This window comes from Podarcis tiliguerta (genome assembly GCF_965153285.1).
Source record: "Podarcis tiliguerta genome assembly, chromosome: 6".
Lineage (NCBI taxonomy): Eukaryota > Metazoa > Chordata > Lepidosauria > Squamata > Lacertidae > Podarcis > Podarcis tiliguerta.
Window position 1 is genome coordinate 67,201,451 of NC_139539.1, and position 23,710 is coordinate 67,225,160.

Consider the following 23,710-nt stretch of genomic DNA (forward strand, 5'->3'; position numbering starts at 1 on the left):
GGCAAAGGATTGAAACAATAATCTTTTTTAAAAATGCCACAGGGAATATTGCTATATTAGCAAAGAAATGCACTAAATGACCTATGAGGGATTTTCCATCTCTAACTTCTGTTACTAGAGCTGTATTGTTGCTTTATAATGTAGTTTTCAAGTACAATCTGGTCCCTATAGAAAAATAATTAATGGAAACAAGTATGAGCTCTGGAGCAATATGTTATTGTTAACATTAATCTTCAAGTGAAAGGAAAACAGTATTAGCTTGTTTGTAAAGAAAATCTTTAAAAAAGGAAAAGAAAATTTAAAGCCACATGTCTTTAAAATGAATTTTCAAGGTAACCCCTACTGTGGTGTTAATAAAATGGGGTGCCTGGGAAGAAGTGCCCTCTTTTCCTTGCAGAGAATGTTAACAGTGGGTGAAACCAATAAGATGGTGAGAGAAGAGGGCTGAACCAGATGGTACAGCCCTAACCGTAACCAGAGAAAACTTTATTTGTTTATTTTTATTTCAGAAGATTTTTATTTCAGAAGATTCCCATACTGATTGACTGTAAGCAAAACAAAGTGGTTTACAAAAAGGAAGGAGGAACCATTTGTACTGTATCCTTTCATGGCACACCAACCCAATATGATGGGACTCACAGAAGATTGCAGCTTCTTTTTCCATTACTATAGAAGCCGTAAGACAAGGTTGGTTTCAATGACTCCTGTCCTCCCACAGGACATCAGTCATTTGCACAAGTGAGCAAGCAGCAGTAATGTCTACATGACCACAACGATGGTGCTGCATTTGGGCAGCAACTGATGTGACCCAGCCTTCAGGGAGGAATGGAGCCAAAGTCTCACCTGGGGACAGGACTGCAGCTGTTTTTGAATACAGAAGGCCCAAATTTCAATTCCTGGCATTTAAACATAGGAGCGGTGCCTGAAACCCTGGAGATTTTTTTGCTAGTCAGAGTAGACAATTCTGAGGTAGGTAGAACATTGGTCTGACTTGCTGGAAGTTCCTATGTTTGTAAGTTATTGGTTCATGTGTTCTGGCTTCAGAGCAATCCTGGGTTTGTTTCTTTAAAACACGATCCCCCCCCCCCTCAGAAAGACATTTACAGGAAGAAGTGTGCTTTTGATCCAAAACATCAAGAGAAGGAACAGAGGGAGGGGGAGGCTCTCAATAATTTAAGGCAGTCTCCTCATTTGATAACCATTCCCTCTCTAATCTCTTGAACTTCAGGACCAGAGAGTTTGAGCAAGGCTCTGGCACCAAGTCAGGAAATGAGACATCTGCAGTGGGGGGGGGGCAGGGGCAGGGGCTGGAATCCAGAAGGCAGACTATTAACCAAGCCATATTTTCCATAGAAACTGGTTTCTCTCCTCTTCCGAAATGCAGAATTTAGAAAAAAATGGCATTAAGCTGCTACGCCATGTCTCTGCCTACAAGGAATGTGCACACTGCTCAGAAAGAAATTTGACCATTGTTAATTCATAGTTCTCTTTCAATCGTACTGGGAAACTAGAAAAGCCAGGATCCCATTAAAAACTGTTTCAGGACAACAGCAAGAGAAACAGGATCAAAAATGCCTCTGTGCAAAAATGCCCCCCTCCAAAAAAAAACGCATCATACCAAACCTATTTGCACCCTTCTTATATTCCCCCCCCCCCGGTCTCTTCTGAGGCCAGGTAACCTCTTTTTTCCCTTCTCCATGGGCATGCTTAACTGGTTCAGTAAGTAATAGAGGCCACCTGCTTTAAAAGTCTGCTGTGCTAAGAAGCTCCATCTGCCTTCTCACAAAACCTGGTAAACCCGGGAGACAGGATTTCTTATTATCTCTGCAGAGCTTTTCTGTTCCAGATTCCACATACAAAAAAGTATTCAGAATTAGGGTATCTCCAAAAAGTGAAGGGGTTTCTTTGTTTCCTCCTTCAGAGTCAGCACTGGATTTCCAGACCATCGCCTGAGTGACTCAGGATCCTGGCAGAAGCACCTCCCTCTGTATGAGGGTGAAGTTTCCTGAATCAAAAGTAGTCCACCAGCAACTTTCTTCCTGATCGCAATTTTCCTCTCTTTTTTTTTTTTTTCATTCCTATTAAGCTGCATGACATCCTTGTAGCTACTGCTTGAATAAAAGAAGTGTTATCCTCGTTTTCAACATGACCTAGCAGCCGGGGGATGGGGGACGGACAGTACCAGCATCCAAGGAATGGCAGCTATTCAGTACTGATCAGTAGCACCTTTATGGGTGAGGGTGTGAGAACAGATAACATTTCACAAGCATCTTTCAGAGACAGAGAGCAAGGCAGAGCAGCTATATCTCTGGTTTAACAACACATTTCCTTGATGGAGTGTGTAAGAACCATATTAAAATAGTGTTGCATTATATTTGACATGTGCTGATCCTAAGCATGCTAGCCACAAACTATATGGGCCATTGGATCATTCTAAAAGAAGGCACAGGATCGAAGAGTCAAATGCACCTTTCTATATCATAGAGGCAGAACGTCCAAATTGGCATGGCTTTCCTCCCTAGGCAGGAAACTGCCACTAACATATGGACAATGGCTGGTTTTCTGGCAAGACGCCTCTTGTGTCTGAAGCTCCTACAATAATCTTCAAGGAGACCAGAAGGCTGAAGGTGGATGGATTGTTGTCCTTGGGCTACTGGCTGCCAGTTGCCACCCCAGACATTCAGGCAAATCAAATCCTGCCCATTGTGTTATTTCCAATTAAACACAATTAGAGGCGAAGCCTGAGAAATCCATCCACAGGTTCCTGGCATCTCAGCGTGCGGATCTCAGATCAGTGAACCAAAGCGACCTGATTACAGTCCAGCATAACAAAGTCAAGAATGAGGAACTTTGCACTGATAGTTACCGGGTTCAATCCAGACTTTTTCCTCAGCAAATGGAAGGGTGCTTTCCATTTGTGGAGGGAACCAGGAACCAACACAGTCTCACTGGTAGAGGATGGTGTGGTATGGTGATTTTGATCAGCCCCCTCTTTCCCCCTTCGCCCCATAGCACCACCTACACACCATTCCAGAAAGTTCTCCAACCTTCTGAAGTGGCATTTTGGGGTGGGATATGGAAGAGAGGGAGCTGCAGAACTCCTTGGATCAGTACCCAATATCATTTGAATGCATGTTCATGTTAATTTATCTGCTTTATATGCAGGGACATGTTTTATTTTATTCATAAAACTTTGCACAGGACTGAAATGCACCTCAGACATTAAAGAATGAAACTCTGCAATACAGACGCAGAGATGACAGGCATATGAAGACAAAGAAAGGAAAGCTATTTTACATATAAAGAAAGGAATGGAACTAAAATGACTTCAGACATGTCTGTTTCTATTTCATAACGTTTGTCCTGGAGCTTTAGAAGAAGAAGATGAAGAAGAAACTATTACAGAAAGGGGCCATCGAAGAAGAGCAAACCTTGTAACCTTTGAGGCCTCAGATTCCTAGCCGAAAGCCCTGAATTGAGATTGTGTTTTAATGAAAAACAAGCACTGGGGGTATTAAACACACCTAGCATCCCAATACGGACTCCACATGTATCTCTCTTTAACATTGACATTTCCTGAATTAAATCTTCCCTGCAGCAAAGAAATCGGGACGGAGGGGGGGAGCTGTGAGGAGCTTTCAGCAAGGCTTCACAGCTGGCTCCGAATGAGTTGCAAGAATGACACGTTCCTAAAGAATGTTTGACGAGGTGAGGTGGAAAGGAGGTGGAAGAGTGAAGTCAAATGTGCACTGCTGCCTTCTCTTTCCAAAGCAGAGCCAATGTTTTCTCTGCCAGAGCACCTGCCTGGATGCCAAAGGTCGCATGGCTTGGGGGCAGCGCAATTCCCACCATGTCCTGAACCCACAAGAGCTTAAGCTCTGGTGGGGGGCAATGGTGAACATGCAAGCCCCACCCTCCAACGTCCCCACGTGCAACCAACCCCATGTGCATTTACTCGAACCAGGGATGGGGGGGTTGAGTAAGCTTGCTTTGGGGGGCAAGCCTATGAAAGGGACACTTTCTGAAACAGGACACAAACTGAAACACAGCCATCCTTCAGAGCTCACCCTTCAAGCTGCACACATAAGGGCAGCTAGGACTGGAACAACGAGAAACTGGGAGAACCGAAATTGACAAGATTAATCCATCCCTGACACCAACCTTCCCATACTGAGTTGGGAATGTCTTCAAGGGGCTTTTGGCTGAACATCAGTAGAAAGCCTGCACCATTTTATCCTTTGCTGCATGGAGGGCTCTCTTTGTGTCCAAGCAGTCATGAAACCACTCAGTGTGGGAAGGTCAGGGGGTGAATGGGTAAGACCAATGCATATAGGAACCTTTGTATGTTCCCCTGCCCTCCTTCACAGTTTGAACATTCCTGAGTTCAGGCGAAAGCCTGAATACACCTACAGACACCACTGTTACTGCAAAAAATGAAATCTTCTTTTCATTTTAAACTGTTTTGCCATGACAGTCACACCACGATGTCACGTCACTACCAAAGGATGGTTCTTGGAATGCTTTCTCTAGATGCACACATGTGCACAGTGTTCGGTCACCCACACAGTTTTCTAACAGTTAATAACCTATCACCCGATGTCACCTCAAAAGCAATGTGCTGACATGGAGTCATATCACGCCCCGAACTACCAGTTGCCGAGGGCAGATTGATTGGGTTTCTTAAAAGCAATTGATATGCATGCATGTATGAACCAGTCCTTAGTGTCCTTTTCACATTTCTTTGACTGACCCAGAAATTAAAATGCATGTTGGATAAAGAGAGAGAAAACGGTTTTTGGTGGGGGGGGGGGAGTGTTTGCTGCTGATATGAATTGCTATAAGAACCAAGGGGATATCTCTTTAGCTTAGCACGCAAATGTGGGAGAGCTGGCCTGGTACATTATGCTGCTTCATAGTGGATATATCCAAAAGATTCCCACATGGCCATTCAAATACTACACTGCTCATGATTTTCCCAATGCAACAATTAAGCCCTGAAAAATACAATATTTGACGCAAGCCCTGGCAAGAATAATGAGTTGAAATGAGAATAATGAGCTATGTTAGAGGCTATTTTTGAGGAATGGTATGGTAGGAGAGGGACTGTGGCTCAGCAGTCGAGTGCTTGCTTTGCATGCAAAGGATCCCTGGTTTAATTCCAACTATCTCTAGGTAGGGCTGGGGAAAGACTCTTACCTGAAGCCCTGGAGAGTCATCAATGTCAACATTGCTGACCTTGATGGCCAGTGACTTAGTATAAGTTAATATCTCTTTTCTCCAATAGCCACAAAGAATTACTGAAGGCAATAGTCGGAGTGTCTGCTGTCCTCCACTCCCCAAAAATAAGCAGAGGAAGGGTCTTAATTTTTATCCATAATTCTTGTATTTACTTATCCACTCCCCCCTCCCTTTTTCTAATTCTTCAACACAGTTCACTCAAGCCTTGGAAATATAATCACTTGATGAACGGTAGTGTAAAAAGGCACAGCTTCCTCCTTCCTCCTCAGCCAGAGCGAACATTTATTCAACTAGGCAACCCTTGCTGGCTTGACGTTTTATCAAACGGTCACAGCATAGCAAATGGCAGTGTGCAATATGAATGATTAAACCTTTCTAATTATTTCAGGGTTTACCATATCCTGCCCATCTAAGCCTGCTTTAATTGAAGGACAAAAAAGATCTCTAGTTGATAATATATAGTCTTCAATTGGCAGATAATTATCATACTCCGTTCTGGGGAGAGTTCTTTGTAAATCTCAGCATATGTCTTTATGTTAAACAATTAAACTACATCTGGATACAGAGAGCAGATCAGCACATCCCTTGGTGGGCTATGTAAAGAAATGGATTCATTGGTCGGACGACCCAAAAAAGAAGAGAGAGAGAGAGAGAGAGAGAGAGAGAGAGAGAGGAGTTATAACCTTGGATGGAAGAGAATTTGGAGATTAAAAAATGAGCAGGTGTTTGGAAGCAAATTCCCATAATGAAATACGTAGTTTTAAACTGGCAAGGGCATTTAAGCAATAATGAGGAGATGTCATACATTTTATGCAAAAGCACCGGAGGGAAAGACTTTGCTACATGAAATCATAGGCGCACTGAGATTCTCCAAACTTAAGCATGTAGCCTCAGGGCCTCTGCATTCAGCATAGTTTTCCCTGGAAGTACAGTGGCCCTGGAACTGGAAGGAAATACTTAGGACTTGTACAGGGGAGAGACTTTGCTGTTTTCGAATGTCACTTTTGGGTTCCAAGGCTTAAATTTATTTATACCTCGCCCATCTGGCTAGGCTTCCCCAGCCACATGCCCACCAAGTGTCCCGATTTTGCAGGGACAGCCCCAGAATTACAAAAGCTATCCCAGATATGATCCTGAAATGCCCCTAGTTTCATCCACCATTGCTGCTGCCTAGCTCAAGGCAGAAGATGAGCTGTCACTTGTCCTGAGTGACAGCGGCAGTGGAGGTGGCAGAGAGGGAGCGTTCCAGTATCATTTTACATGAGCATATCATCCCAGTTATCTTTATAATTTCCATCTGTTCCCATATCTTTCCAACCAGTTTCTCAGCATCCAACTCTGCTTCCAAAGTTTAGTGAACAGTATCCTTGCTATACAGTAGTTAACAGATACAATACCTTTGTTTGATGCATTTTGATAATCAAGACTCTGCATTTATCTGAACCTGGGACGTTCCTTTAATCATTGTTATTACCATTTGCCAGTATGCTTTAGCCCTCTTACAACCCTTTGTTCTCGTGGCATATCCAACATTTTTCGTTTCCTATTTTATTTATCTTTTTATTCTTCAGTGGGGTCCAGTACTGTCATTTTTATGCAGTTCTCCTTGCATTACACTGCTGTCAAAAAGTTTGAACCCTTCTTGAATAAGAAATCCCACCCTTCCCTTTGTATCTCATATTGCATACTTTTGTTCCATTTTATCTTATAATTATACACTGTTTTACTGTGTTCCTCCCTCCCCTGCAATAGTTCCGTAGATTTATGAAATCTTCCGTTTTGGGGGTTTTTCCCTGTAACACATCTCAAACTCTGCCTTCTCTTCCCAAATCTCTTGATTATTTATCATTTGATTCACAAAGGATCTAATTTGTTGCTATTGATAAATAGATGGCACTTTCTATAATTTTTCTTTCACGTTCTCAAAGGTTTGTATACGCTTCCAATCCTGGAAGCATTCTAGCTTATTTTCGTTCCACAGTTGGAAATTTCCCAATCTTCCCTCTGAGTTAAATCTTTCATCGTCTGTAACAAAGCTAACAGGGAGGTTTTGGGCTGATAAAACTTCCTTATAACAGTTCCAGGTTTCCAAACAGATGTTTATTTCACACATTATCTTTTCCCATTCTGCCACACCACTTTCGATCTAGGTACTAACCAAGTCTGTTTCTTTTCCCCCAAAATGAATGGTTTTTACTTAAGGGTTCAGAAATACAGCAAGCAGTTTCTAAGAAAATCATTTTAGGGGGGCGGGGACTGATTTTGCAATCAAGTGGTTACCCATAGGAGCAAATTAAGAAACAAACAGATGCATTGAGCTGTATCTATTCTAGACAGTTAGGTTTCTGAGTCTGAACCAATTCAGAAATGTAAATAAAGTTTTGGGGAGCACATTCATTTTTATGATGTTTATTTTCTCAAGCAGTTAACCAGACACTTGTATAGATTCTTTCCTATTTGTCCAGACATTGTAGATGACATTGTATTTGGATTTTCCCCTTACTCTGCTCTTTCATTTTAAAAATTGCCTCTTTTGCTGCATATATTGTCATGCATATTTATTGGTCTTTATATTGAGTGATATCCCGCTAAGTCAGCTGTTCTCAACCTGTGGGTCCCCAGATGTTGTTGGACTACAACTTCCATCACCCCTGAGCTCTGGCCTTGCTAGCTAGGGGTGATCGGAGTTGTAGTTCAACAACATCTGGGGACCCACAGGTTGAGAAAGGCTGCGCTAAGTTATACTCACTGGAGTTGGCCCGCCAAAATCAATGCATGTACACCCATAGATCTCAATGTGTCTACTCTGAGTTTGGCTTATGTTGGATTACTACCCATTAAATGTATATGTTACAGGAACAGTTTCCCCAAACCTTTAAGAAATACTTTTTAAAAATAAAGACTTCTGCTCTAAACTAGTCTATGAGCTGATACACGGAGGCATGTTCAGCACTTGATGGCTGAAGAAGAAAAAATAGTGACTCACTATTTTGTCAGTGAATCACCACTGATCAAATACAATCAACAGAACTTTCTTATTATCTCGTGTCAACTCAGCCACAATGCTTTTCCGTGTATGTCACCCACAGATTTAGCTGCATATGATTCAAGTCCTGAATTATCAAGTAATGAAGAAAGGTCATAGGCGTAAACATTTGAACTTGCCTGTTCCCTAAAGAGCATTTGGATACTCCTCACTGTCCGACTCTGTTGGAAGAATATATAAAAGAGGCATTTCTCATCTGAGAAGAGACAGGTGCTTTTTTTTAAAGAGTTTCCGATCTAATGAAGTACATCAGAAAGAAGACAATAAATAAGAGAAAGAATGGAATGACAGTGTGACAGGGGAAAGGAAGGAAGGAAAGGACCTATGTGGAATAAATGAAAAATGTTTTTGAGCAGGTTTTAATTCACACATTTGGGAGAAAAGAATATCACATCAGCATTGTATGTTGCTAATATAATAATGCTGGCAGTAAATGATGGAATACCCTGGAGACAGAAAAGGCAGCAACACAACAATAGATGCTTTAAAAAATACTCAAAATGCATTGTTGTTGCCAGTGTTTGGTAGCGTTTCATACTATTTTAGTAATACCGAACGGTACAGAATATATCGTTATGGTCACCTGAAGATCTCTCTAACCAGTCTTGAACTAGTGTTAAAGTAATGAACCATTTTCTGTGTTTAGAATACAAGCCCATTTGTTCATGTAGTAAGTAAGTGTGTGTGTCCCCCCCCCCCTTTTAAATGTATATTTAAAAAGAAGAGGAGGGGAAGGGAGACAAATTCTATAAACATGAACAGACAGGCAAAATGGTTTCAAAAAGTTTGGTAGAGGGAAAATCGGCAATAACTGCTGTTGATGTTTTGCATGCTGTGAAACGTGTAAGAAGACAGTTGTTTCTTTAAAGATCAAGAGAAGAGAAAAGATGTGCAACAAAAGGAGAGAGATAAGGAATTTGAGTCTTAAAAAGGTAGAGGAGAGAGGGAGGGGGAGGGGAGCATACAGGCAGAGAAGCAACTAAACCATTTTGATGCCTGAGCTGCCACACCCACCCATCTCGCATGCAGCTACTTGCTCACTGAACACAAGCCCCTAAATTCCCCCACGACTTCAGCAATATATTTGCTGGAATAGTCTCTAAGGCTTCTCCCTATGCAGCTTGACCTCAGTCTGTGGACACAGGGTTGCCATACGTCCAGGAAAACCCGGACATGTCCTTTTTGGGGGCAGATATTTACATTTAAAAGGAAATCTGGGTTTGGGGAGTTTATATTATTTTATTGGGGGGCTTGGGGGGGCTCACAAATGCTTGGGAAGGCACTGTGCCCTGGAGGTGGAAGCGCTGCAGCAAAGCGAAGCTGTCGCAGCGAAGATCTAATAGGAGCGGGTCCTGCCTCCGATCAGGCTGACAGCAGCTCAGGCTCGGGCAGCTTGGGCTTGGGCGGCCACTACCTGCCCAAGCTGGGGAAATAGGCACACCCATGGCCACGCACCTCCTTCCCCAGCTCGGGCTGGCAGCAGCTTGGGCTGTCTTCTTTTTTGCTCTTCAGGATATGGCTGTTGGCATGCAGCCAAGGAAACGGGGGCAATTGTCAGGCCCCCAGCTGACTCCAGCCCATTGGCCAGTGTGCCAGACGAACTCCAGTCCTTGGTGCAGCATGAATCTGAGACCCCAGCTTCAGAAGCTAGGGCATGCTACTCAGCAGAGTAAACGCTATGCAACAGAAGTGGCAGGAGAGGCCGTGTGAGCATATTTACAAGCAGTTTATTCAGAGTGCATCAGGACTAAAGGAAACATGTCTGATCTCCTTCATGTCCAAAGCAAGACGGCAAAAGCAAAAGCTATACACAAACGGAAGTTCCCAGCAAGCTGTGCTGGAGTGTAAACAGGCATGTGACATGCAACAATCCACACATCTGTTCTTAAAGTGGAACGGAATATCCCAACAATGGCAACCCTACCATTGCTGAAAGCTGCAGGAGGGGAGAGTACGGTTGCACTCAAATCCTGTTTATTAGCTTCCTGATTATTAGTTTAAAAGCTTGGCTACTTTGTGAACAGGGTCCTAGATTTGATGGGCAACTGGCCTGATCCAGGAGGCTACACAAGTTTTGGGAAAGTCATGCTGTATCATTTCCAATCAGTGCATATCCCTGAAATCCCATCATTTATTTCCTTACATTGCATTATAGCCCCAACAGACAGCGGTAATGTGGTACTGCCGGGGAAGCATTACAGAACAACTTTTAAAGCAGAATAAATCTACCACCAATGCACTATTATTGCATTAAGGACCTGTTACAGAATATACCTGCAATAAAACACCAGTCTGGAGGGGTCCTGCCAGGCCACAGAGCACCACTGGTGGTTTGGTGTGGCATGGGCTCACGGAGGTGGCTGGTGGAGTGCACTTGTTCTAGCTTTGTGAGCCCATGGGAGCTCTGGTAGTGTAGTGCAGTGGGGAGGGTGTGTTTGTTCCAAGGCCCCTCTCAATCTACCACTTGAGCCAAAAGGTCCAGCTTGACACCTGGTAGGACCAGCCCTGGTGGGGAAAGATGAACAATGTTGTTCTAGGCTTTCAGCAAATGTCAAAGCCAAGATGTAGACAAAGGGTATCTTAATTTGAGCAGAATATATGCAATAAGAATTTAGGGGGGAATAATAAGGTGCATATCATGTTCTCCTGGTGGACTAGCTCCTACTATTTTTATTTAGTATGGTAATATTCAGAATCCGATCCAACAGCTCCTACAATGAGTCATTAAAATTGTATAGCAAAATATTCCCTGGCAAGCAATTTTTTTTAGATTCACAAATCAATAATCTAATAAACCATAATGGCTTCTTCAACCCTAAGCCATTATTATCCTTTGTCAAACTCCATGCGCTATTAATCTAAGATACTCACTGCAGCCATTATGTCTACAGTGCCAGTGAATGGTGAGAGAATTTTCGATACTGAGAGGGGTTGACTCCATACTATGTTTTTGAGATGTGAACTCCACAGAGCAGCAGCAACTATGGTCACCAAAATAAAAGCTCTCCTGGTTTTATTTCAGGAAAACACAGTCTAAAAACCCAGTCCACAGTTTCATATTTGAAAAGTAAAATACAGCAATTCAACTCACCTTTTATTAAATGATTACAATAATTCCAGCTCATCTAGCACTTTCTTTAGCATTAGAGAACCTCATTATCCATCAATATAGGTTAAACATTTGCAAAAACTGCTTCAATAATTAAAGCCTGCAGAGACTCGAGTATAATAAAGATTCAAAAGGGGGGGAAAGTGCACTTTGAACTCACTCAAAGAACTCGCAAACGTACTTAATGGATTATTTTCATGTTTTGGATATAAAATTAACTTTCCATCTTAATACACGGTTTGCCAAATTTTAGCTCGGGGTGATGTTTTACAACTAAGTTATAAAACTCTTGACTATGCCAAAGGGAATTTTAGTGGAAATGCTCACAGACGTTTGGATGGTGCTTCTATTGTGTTTTCAATGGTAACCAATATTCCAAAAATGCAAAGCAAAGCTTGTTTACTAAACTACCAAAGGCAAAGCTATGGGCACTTTTGGCAGAACCAAAACTGTGCCTAAAGCAAAATTTGAACAAATTTGGGGGTTCTTTCTGAGGGGATGTTTCCGAGAAATTTCATGAAAAACCAAAGGTGTTTTGGATCGGATGACTGGCCATCTGAGACAGAGGTTTCAACCATTCCCTATGGCTAGCAATAGGCAATTCCTAAGAAATTGGCTCAAAGTGACCAGTTTCAATGTGTATGTGACATCTATGTGTGCAGGAAATCGAATGTGGGGGAAGCTTCCTGATGGAGAATGGGATGTCCCTATTTTCATCTGAAAAATGTTGGAAATGTATGGGACCTTATTTCTGTTAAAAGCCCATCCCCTCATGAACATTCAGGAAGAATATTCGGGAAGAATATTCGGGGAAAATATTGCCCTAAAAGGCCAATTCAGTCAGGGCTGTCTTACAATGCTTCCCCAAATGCTCATGGTAGGAGCGAATTTCTAAACAGTATCACTTCCACACGTTTGCCCAAAATTCTGTTATGTGGCATTTTCAGATTAACCTGCAAACGTGAAAGAAGTCTCCAGACAGGGATGCTAGGGGGCAGAAGGGGCTTCAGTCCCCCCAATATTTGGGGGCAGTGGGCTGTACCCCCCAATATTGAGGGGGCTGCCACCCCCTACCCCCGCCAAGCACCCCAGCCTCTGCCCGGTAGCCCAAGAGCCAGGCCGGGGCTGGATCAAGCAAGTGTGAAAATTGCCCTCCATGTGTCCCTCCCCCACTGCTGGGCAGCATCACGTGACTGAGCACTCTCAATGTGGGGGGCAAGTCGGCACCCCTGTCTCCAAATATGGGCTTTAATGGTATAGCAATGTATACTTTTATGTGTATTTTCCCCCTCAAAACAAACATTGAAATCCGTGGACTGCAGTTCCCATCATTCTTAATCCCTGACCATATTGTCAGGGGTTTATGGGAGATGGAGTCTGGCAGCATGCGATAGGCTACCAGTTCTTACACCTTTTGATGCACTAAAACTGCATTAATGCCGTAACAGTGAGGAAACATTGCAGAACAATGAATAAAGTTGGTCAATGCACTATTTTTGCTTCAGTTAAATGTTGCACAATGCACTCGCAAAAAATTAAAAAAAATCAACCAGCCTAGAGAGGCCTTGTGATCCTCAGATGAAGGTAGTATATCAATTCAATTTTTCAGTTGTCTGCTTCATAAATTAAGTAATTCTAAAGGATTGTCTGAAGTTGTGCCTCTGCTTCTCAAAGTGCTTTGTCTTTGAGATATCATATACTTTTGATTGCAAGCTAATCAGGTCCCCTAACCAATGGGTAATAATAATAATAATAATAATAATAATAATAATAATAATGGTTTTATTTACACCCCACCCATCTGGTTGGGCTGCCCCATTTAACACTTGCAGTCATCCTGTGGGATGAAACAGGCTCACTCTTCACTCCTGCTCCATAAGAAGTTCATGCCAGATTTCTGAAGCAAATATATCAGAGGAAACTTTCAAAAAACACATTTGTCCTCATCAGTATCGTTCAGAGGTTTTGTGCAGTTTTCCTAAGAAAACCACCCAAGGCTGTATAGAAATATTGGTATTTTGTAGTCAATTAGTTTGTAGCTCCAATTACCCTGATCGAGCTGGCGCCCTATGTACGCACATCTCTAAGTTGGATGAAGTACCACATGTGTACAAAAGTGTTGCACGTAGACCTCTTCAGCTGTATTCAGCTACCATAACTTCGTGGAGATTAGCTGTTTAGATGGGTGCGGAGGCTAGATTGACTATTCTCTTCCGAGAGAAAATTTGATTACTTCAACTATTACTTCTTTGAAAAGGGTCTGTGTGTACATTGTTTAGACTGGGGAGAGAAATGATCAGAACTGCAACTGCTTCTTGCAGAATAATTATATAAGGCCTGAAGTAATGGGAGGGGTGCTCATTACTTAGTATGAAACTGATGGAAAATAGTTATCATATACATAGCAGATCTCCCTTCCAAAGTGTAAGCTGAATTCAGTTATTGGGGAAAACAAATAAATACAGGCACAATGTGAAATGTAGGCACAGAGCGCCACTTTCAAAGGAAGCAACTTGCTACCAATGACTTCAACAACAGCATCGTACAAAGATGAGTTTGAGCACAAAGATACGTGCAAAAACTTTGCAGTATTAAGGGTATTACTGCTTTATTTTTATTTTATTTTTTAAAAAGAAACACTTTAGAACAAACTTGTCCCCAGATGATTCAATTAATTATGTAAGCAGCGCAATAATTCAAGGCTAATGCAAACGGAGAAATGAAAGTTACAGACAGGTTTTTTTCCCCTGTATCAGGGTGACGTGAATGCAGGCAGACTCATTGTAATGCTTCAAGGTTGGCTCATGCACGCTAAACCTCTCTGCAGAATTCATAAAGTTGGCAATCAAGCTAAGAAACTTCTGTCCAGTAGCAGGAGCTGCCAAGCCTTTAGAGCAGCCATTCCAACCGTCACATGGCTGACATTCAAAGCTCTGTGCCTTGGCTCCATTTAGCAATACCAATTAGGCTCCTTCCTTTCGCAAGCTCTTGCCCACATTCACCCCATGAAACGAGACACAAGGACTGCTTGTCTTAGTATGATGGCGAGCAATGATTGCAGCCTGGCACAACCACAGTCCGAGTCCGGGGCAAACTTCCACCCCCGCACAAACATTTCCCTCCCCTCTTCCACAGTGGTCCCAAACTTTCTCATCCCCTCGCAACTCACCCCATCCTAATATCCCACTTGCAAACAGGAGGGGAATGAAAAAGAGGAAGCCTTTCTCCCCATTGCCTCATGCCCCCTCTGCCGCTGAGAGAAGGACGCTCAAAATAGGTTGCCTAAAGTGGCCAGCTTACTTTGCCCAATGGCAGAGTTGGCCCTGGTGATTAAGTAAATTCTCTAGAACTTTGCTAGGATAATACAGATGCGGTCCTTACTAGGCAGTTGCAATTTGCCTGTGCTGTGTTAAAAGGTAAAGGTAAAGGGGCCCCTGACCATTAGGTCCAGTCGTGACCAACTCTGGGGTTGTGGCGCTCATCTCGCTTTATTGGCCGAGGGAGCCGGCGTACAGCTTCCGGGTCATGTGGCCAGCATGACTAAGCCGCTTCTGGCGAACCAGAGCAGCACACGGAAGTGCCGTTTACCTTCCCGCCAGAGTGGTACCTATTTATCTACTTGCACTTTGAGGTGCTTTTGAACTGCTAGGTTGGCAGGAGCAGGGACCGAGCAATGGGAGCTCACTCCGTTGCGGGGATTTGAACCGCCGACCTTCTGATCAGCAAGTCCTAGGCTCAGTGGTTTAACCCACAGCACCACCCACGTCCCTTGTGCTGAGTTACCAGTTGCTAAAATGGTTGCCCCGTCCAGCATTTCTGCAAAATAGGGTCACCACACAGCTAAGGGAGGGAGAAAAATGTAGAGTCCAGTTGCTATAGTTCCCTGGGCTACCACCAGGAACAATTTCTTGCTCTCTCAGCTTCCCAGTGAAACCAATCTGGGAAGGAGGTCTGCTGCCACAACCACTAATTTGCTGTGAGAGCTCCGCTGGGTGTCGTTTCTCTTTCTTAGCATGATATAAATCCTACTAATATTGGCGCTCATTAAAACTGACAGCCCTTCTGGTTTGTCCATGCTATACTCTTCTCATATGCACCTGTTATTATTACTACCTGCTAATTATCTTATTATTACGTCTACGTATGGAGTATGCCACATTCATACGTTAAAGAACAGGCTCCGGTTAGAAACAGCTGAGTATGTATAAATGTGAATTGCTTTCGCGAAGCCTGCAACTTACAAAGCCTGGATTTGACCTGGAAGCTGCTGGCAGCCATCTCCTTCCCTAAAAGCATATGTAACTCCCACATCCTAAATCAAAGAACGGGCCTGTTTTAACCCAGGGTTTAATACCCCAGCAGGCAGGAGCTCTGCAGCAATGATGTTTTGCCACAGTGGACAGCTGGTCAAATCACTTGCACAGCACAAGGGACATTGCTTCACCCTTTGGGAAGCATCAAGCATAGGGCCTGCAAATCGCTTTTTTTCCTACCCTCCCAATATGTCTGCTTTTTACAGGCATCGCTGCATGAAAGATAATTCTCTCACCCAACCAATGTTGGTGAAAAGCACATTTCTTTCCTGGCTGGGGCTGAGGTGGGGGGGGGGGAGGAGAGAAACCTGTCAAAATTAAATTTCTCCCTTGCCCAGGTAAATGTTGGAGAAAAGGCGTCTGCCTTCTTTGGCTACACACACAAACACACAAACACAGAGGCAAACTGAGCAGGATTAAAGCCCTGCTCACCCGATGCTCGAGCAAAGGTTAAATCCTGCTGCTTTCGCGATGGATGCCTGTTCCCTATAGGAAACAGGTATCCACAGCCAATGCAAAATTGAAGAATTGATGTCAAAAGAGATGTTAGCTGGTTGACGGGCGGGCATGGTTTGCAGAAATTGAACCCCAAAGCTGGGCTAAGGTGGCAAGAGCAGAGGGAAGCATGACTGGTTCGGTCACACTGGGCTCCTTAGGGGTACCACAACTATGGTGCAGAGTGGAAGGCAAGAGGTTGGAGGGGGGAATTTGGCATCACACAGGATGCCACTGAAATTTGAGAAGTTCTGCCATTGACCAGAGGCTCCCCATGGCCGAGTTAGCTGGGCCGACAGCCTTACTCAGCACAAGGCAGCTTCCTATGAGAAGGAAACAACATCTGCAGCAAACTGCACATGCTCGGGTTATGTAATTACAGTACTTTTAAAAATTATCCAAGATGAAGTGGGATTCAGAAGGCATGGAACATGAGACAGAGTCAGCCCACAGAACATTAAAGAAGTGGAACAGGCTGAATCCTCCTTCCCCTAAACAAAACTGCTCTTACCGGACAACAAGACCTTCTGCAGTGCTGCCATGACAAAGGCTGATGTAATCAGATCCCCACGGATCTGGTCCCCAACTAGGTTTAGCGGCCTTAAGACAGCTATCACCCAGTCACACCAAGAACGTTGTGCAACTGAGTGGTGTTTTTCATGTATTCGGGGAATCGTTAAAGTTTTATGTAAGTACCAAGAGTTATAGCTGGTGTAGCTGAATCCCATGGCGCATGGATTGCACCAAACATAAATGACTGCTCATTTTCTGGGCTCTATACAAAGAAATGAGGGGAGGGTTGTATGTTAAAGAGCCCAATGCTTTGCTAAAAAATCATCTGGATTCCGTACGGGTCACATAGTCTTAATAAATAACAACACATTTTATTTTGGTTTACTAAAAATTAACAGGGCATTTGGGACAGCGCTGTTATTGCAAGGGCCTGTTTCCCATTTGCCTTGGCAGTATGATAGCTATGTAAGTGGAAAACAAGGCAGCCAATAGGATTCCTCCTCTCCCCCCCCCCCCCGGCTGTTGGTATTCGAAGAAAACAATGCAGCTGGTAACATTAATGATATCCTATATCCTCAACAGAGATGAAAGAAGTCAAGCAAACTTGTAATGGGTTTAACCATATGAAATAGTCATACTGAGTTGATTAGTTTTGCATCCAGACATAGTAAATCCTTTTCTTTCTTTTCTTTTTTGAAACTATATTCCATTCTGCAATCCAAAAGGTCTGCAAAGCTTCAAGACTTTTCCCCCCACTATGGGTAATGACAGTTTTGTTAATATACTGAGCTCTGTAGCAAAATGTAAAGTTTTCCCCCTCCTTCCCTTTGAGCCAGAAGTGGATCTTGCTGCTTCCATTACATTATTTCAGGGTAATACTCTATTGTTCAAGCACTCTTGGCAACCTCATTCTGCAGACTGGGGTTTTCAGAAGTTTATAATTATAACTCCATTCTGCATTCTTGGTCCAAAAAAAAGAAAAAGAAAGAAAATGTAAGAAAAACACTCATTCCAACAGGGTTTAAAATCATTCTCTCCCTCTCAATATATACGGTCCAGTATTTGGAGAATAACAGGGCAATCTTATACATATCTACTTCGAAGAAAGCCTCACTGGGCTCAATGGGGCTTACTCCCAAGTAAGTCTGTATATGGTTGCAGACTAATTTATTTCATCTGACATAGGCAAAACAAAACAGATTTGGGGTGGTTTCTGCCATTCCTTTGTTCTTTTAATGTAATATCTGTAGTGTAATTAAACCCATACGAGAAAAATCAGTTTGACAGATGTTCAGCCTAGCCATCACCCCTTCCCAAACTCATCCCCATTGCTTACCCTGTTACAAAACCTCACTTTCTTCATTCACATTCCACAAACAACTCTCCTACAGAATTCCCCTGAGTCTGCAATTTATTGGAGGAGGGGCTGAGAGGGAGCTGAGGGGAAATGCAAGGAATACTAGCACAGCAAAGCCCAACTTCTTGTCATGTTTTAAAGGCAACGATGGCTGGCAAAAGCACATACATACCTAAGATGCACTTCTGCTGAGCCTAGTTTGACTTTCTTCAGTAAAATTAATGTTGGGCCCAGGCCCTTAAGAGTCTAATTCTCTTGAGGTTGCACCAGCCCAGATAGAACCATGGAGTTAGAAGTGATCCTGAGGATCATCTAGTCCAATTGGATATGCAGCTGTCCCATATGGGTATCCAACTTGCAACCTTGGCATTATAGCACCATGCTCTACCAACTGAGCTATCCAAGCAGAACTATGGAAGATTATCTGCACCACCCTTTGTGCTACAAACCATGCAGTCCCATTCAGAAACAAGTCTGTAGTTTTCAACGGGACTTAGTCCCTGTAGGATTGGGATCGCAGCCTGAGTTACCGGTACATATTTCACACTGCAAGAGTTTCAGCTTGGCTGTAGATGAACTTCCCTCCTCTGATAACGCCACACACATTTAGAATAAAGAGAAAAGAAATGTTCCTCCGGTATGAAAGGAAGATGAGCAAAGGATTTTTAATCCAGCAATAAAAGGAACTGCATCCATTAGCATTAAATAAATAACAAAACACAGCCTCTCAGAAGTCAAAGCATCAATGACCTTGAGGCCTGTGATCATTCCTCAGAATTTGAGAAAAGGGGCATTTCAGTGTGCCTTGTAATCCTTCACAGTCATGTGTCTGTAAGACAAAAGGAAAGCTCTTGTAACCCAATAGAAGGGTTTATGAGCGCTTTTACTTTATCCTCATTTATTTACAAAATAGCTGCATAAATTTATTGCAGGAGCTGACATGAGCAAATGAAAAGCAAAACTCCCCAAAGGGAATATTTGTTAGGCTCTTTTTTTATTATTTGGTCTTTATTCCTGTAATCCTTTTGACAATGGGAGAGTATATGATCAAAGACAGTCCTATTTTCCCTTCTTCTACCTTCCAAGATAATAGTAACTTTATTTTCAACAGAATCATTTAATGTAGAATAGTGGGGTGAGGGAGAAGATAAAAGAGACTTTTCACATTACATGGTTAAAAACAAGCTGCAATGGGCTGAGGGAGAGAAAGGCAAAGCCAGACCTCCTAACTATGCACATGACAGACGATTTCCCCAAACCATTTGTCACATTGCTAGCTTGCTTACTTGACACTCGTTCATCTTTTGGACCAATATCTTACGCCAGTGTTTCTCAAACCACAATCCCTTTCTAAACTTTGCCAATCCAGAAAAGATAAGAGGAAGAAAAAAGTGCTCAAATTATGTCCAGTTCCTGAACTACCAAATCTCAGCCTAGCCTACCTCACATGGCTATTGAGAAGATAAAAAGGGGAAAAGAGTAGACAATGAAACCAGCCTTGAGCTCTTGGGAAGAAAAGTTAGCTACAAAAATGCAGCAAACCACAAATACTCTAAGCATGAGGAATTTCAAAACTCTCAGCAAAACACACAAAGAGAAACATTGTCTGCCAATATTGATAAACCAAAAAGGAACAGCCTATGGCATGCATGGCCAAACGTGGCCCTCCAGTTGTTTCGGGACTACAACTCCCATCATCCCTAGCTAACAGGACCAGTGGTCAGGGATGATGAGAATTGTAGTCCCAAAACAGCTGGAGGGCCAAGGTTGGCCATGCCTGGCCTATAGGAATGTTAACTTGAAGCCATAAATAAGGTGTTTGATGGTGTTATGCTTGTATTTGCAGATTCATTTTGTATCTTATATCTTATTATATACAGTAGAGGCTGTATGGAGGACATGGAAAATTGGGGGCAGAGGAGTGGCACTGTTCTGCCATCATATTCTCTCAGCAGGAAGGAAGCATCATTTCAATGGCGTTACCTCCAAGTAAAACATGCCAAAGCTAGCTAATTGTGTTTTATACAGTAATTGAAATAATGTGGACAAAGAGAAAAGTGCTTAAGCAAACCTACCTTAGTACACAAGCAGACTATCCTCTTCTGTTCAGCATCAGGCTAATAGCAGCAATAGCAATCTCCCTCCCCTCCCTCCCCTCCCTCCCCCCCCCCCCCCGCTGTCACTGTTCTGGGTGCTTCCCCTTCCTAAGTCCCAGGTGAGAATGATGAGCAATGGTGATTCAGTGATTCAGCATCCTTAACTGTACCTGTCTAAAAATTCTTACAACATTGCCTCCACAGTTTGCCTTCTAACTTTCTTTGTAGATTTCTGATTGATTTGCTTTTTTAAAAAAAAAAAATGAGCTAAGGGTCCGGTGCCCCTGCTGACTTGGGGCTCAGTACATGTGTACCCAATGTATCCTGCCCTTGGTGGGGCTACAGGTAATCTGAGTGTTATTGAAATCTATGGAAAGTGTTGCAGGGCAGTCCATAACAGTAATTTTATCAATACCTATAGAACTTTATTTCGAAAGGAGAGGAGAGCAGTGGCGTAGCGTGGGGGGGTGCAGTGGGGGCCGGCCGCACCGGGCACAACAGCTGGGGGTTAGGGTTAGGGGGCGCAAATCCACGGGTTAGGGGGCGCAAATTACTTGCCTTGCCCCGGGTGCTGACAACCCACGCTACGCCACTGGAGGAGAGGGAGAGATTTCAGCCTCACTCACATTTTCATTTTCAGGACACATTGTTAATCCCTCTTTTCCCTCCATGAGCTACATTTTGAGTTAGCAATTTAATAAACTTCTCCACAGAAGGTTCTCTACAGACTTGTTCAGGGAATCCAGTACCTTAGGGACAAAGGTGCTTGAGGAGAATAGCGGGGGGCAGGAAAAGAGAATAATCCCTCTCAAGACAGGTGACTTTAACAACATCCAGGCTGTTCTCTCTCTCAAATTTTAAGGGATCATGGTATCTTTGCGGTTTGTGAGGCTTTTGCATGTTTGCTTAATGTTTGTTTCCACTGCGGTCTGTAATGTGGGAATACAGCAGGGGGTTGTTTATTCTCCTGCCAGCATCCCTGCAGCAACTGAAGGCTTGAATACATATTTCTGTAGTCAAAAAATAACGTTTTAAGAAGAAAAACAACATTTTAGCAAACATACAAACACACACACCAGCAAGCCACCTTTGATTTAGCAGCTCATTGGATGAGGCTATAAATTGCACTGGTCTACATAGTGAAAATTATGCAGAATTGGATACAGAGGATTGGAAGACTGTGCTCCCATTCCAATTTACTAATGGTTCAGACCACTCACAGCATCACCATCAGTGCCAGATTTATTTATAGGCTAAGTAGGTTGAAGCCTAGGGCCTCTAAAGCTAGGGGGCCTCACCATCCCTTCCACTCCCTAGTGGGCAGTCTCCCCCTCCCAAACATGCAAACCCAAGACTTCATGCAAGGGCAGGGTAACTCAGGCCTCTAAGACTAGGGGGCCTCACGAGCCTGCCCTCTCCCCAGTGCCGCAGTCTCCCCTCACCCAAAATTGCAAACCCAATACTTCATGTGAGGGCATGACAACTTGTGCCTGTAAATCTAGGGGGCCTCGCCAGCCTGCCTGCTCCCCGGTGTCACAGTCTCCCCTCTCACAAAACAGTAAACCCAAGACTTCATACAAGGGCAGGGCAACTCAGGCCCAGCAACTATTAGACTCAGGGCTAGCCAGTGGGGCCCAATTTGAAGCAGTGGGGCGCAACTTCAATTTTTTTTTGTAGGGCCCCAGTTCACAGACAAAGTCTGCAAAATCTTATATATATAAATAAAATCCATCTAGATTGCCCTGATGCAGAGGCCCCCTTAGGAGCAGCCCATGGGGCCCAATTTGGTCCAATTGCTCCAATTGCCTTAAGGTCAGCCCTGATGAGACTGTGCAGGGGTTGGACTGACAAGCCCTGCACCTTCTTGGTCCCTGGTGTCACCATTCAGAGTACAGACTCAAGGACTTGTTATGGAAATAAAGGGGGACACTTATTGGAAAGCAGTTTTGTCTCCTCTTCCCCCCCAAACCCCAAGACAATGAGCCCAGCCACCTTTTATTCACAGTCTCATAAGCACTACACTACAGCATGGCCATAAACCTGTACGTTCAACCGCTGAAATATACACACAATATATAGTGATGGAGATTTATGTTACTGCTTTATGAATGAACACTGTGTTTTATGAATGGATTCTGTATTTTGTGAATTACCTAAGAGCCACCAATAGGGAGCCCTAGAAACTGACAGCTAACCAATTGGGTACTACCAAACAGCAACCCCTATTGCTGAAAGCAGGTAACCAACAGGGAATGCTTCAGCTCAGTCTTTGCACTGTTGACTGAACACCCCCTGCAGTGCAGATAATGGAGAAAGCTCATAAATTGTATCCCTTCTGGCATCCTGGCCAATTCTATTATGCTGGTGTAAACCCTGGTGCAGCAGAAGCACAGAATAGCAGCAAATAAAATCCGCTCATGCTCCAGCAACTGATAAAACTTATCAACCAGTTCTTCCAAAGTCTGTCTAAATTATAAAGCTCCAAAATGCAGGCCAAAAGAGAGCAGGTCTGGGAAGAGTGAGGCATACAATGGACACCACCAGTGAAAAGACCCTGCTCCGTGTAACTCCTGCCCTGTCATTTGATAGAGTGCCCGCTCGCCCTCCTTCTTGAAGTGGAACGCTCTCTATTGGAGTCTCCAGGTCCAATACAAAGACCATAAGAAGGGAGAGCAGGGACCTTGAAGTTCCCAACAGCTGCTAACCAAGCAAGCAAGCACACAGGTCACCTTTGTCACAGCACGCCTATGTCCTGGCCAGGCCTGCACCCAATCTTGTTTTTGTACAATCTTATTTGTCCTCAGTAACCAAAATTATATTATCAACATATACAAGAATAGGGTGGCAACAGAAAGCAAACTAAAAATGCTTTTGCAGTTCATCAAAACTATCCAGCAATATCAAGTTATAGGAAAACTGGTGCTATTAGCAGTAATCTCTCTAGTTGGTTAATTGGTTTGGAGACTTCCATGCACATGACATGTGATGCTAATTATTTCCCCCAAGAGTTAAATGATAACTAATCAGAGGCAGCTACACGAGAGCTATGAGATTCAGATGAGGGTCAGATGCCTTGTCAATCCCAGCAGGTATATAGGAGGATGACCCGGCCTGCCCAAAGCCATTAGGACTGTATGAACAATTGTGGGATAGACACTCCTGCTAAGTAGCTCACACTTATGCTTATTTTCTTTCTTAGCCAGGTGAAGGTGAAATTTCACTGTATCTCCAACTGTATTCTTCATATAAATCAGAAATAACTACTGAGGAACCTGTGTATCTCCTTAATGTGAAATTCTAGTCCTTTCAGTTTGCTGTGACAACACCTCCCCCAGGCTCTAATTCACCAACCTGCAGCAAAGGATGTTAAAGGTATTAGCACATCAACTGTTTGGTTATGGTTAATTTACAACTAAGCAAAAATGGTGTTTAGTGGAACAAAAAAAGGTCATTAGTGTCTTACTAGGAAGCAATTAAAACAACAGATCAGAGCTATTCATCAAATGACAAAACAGATGCTAAGCTTTACTGTAGGAAATCAAG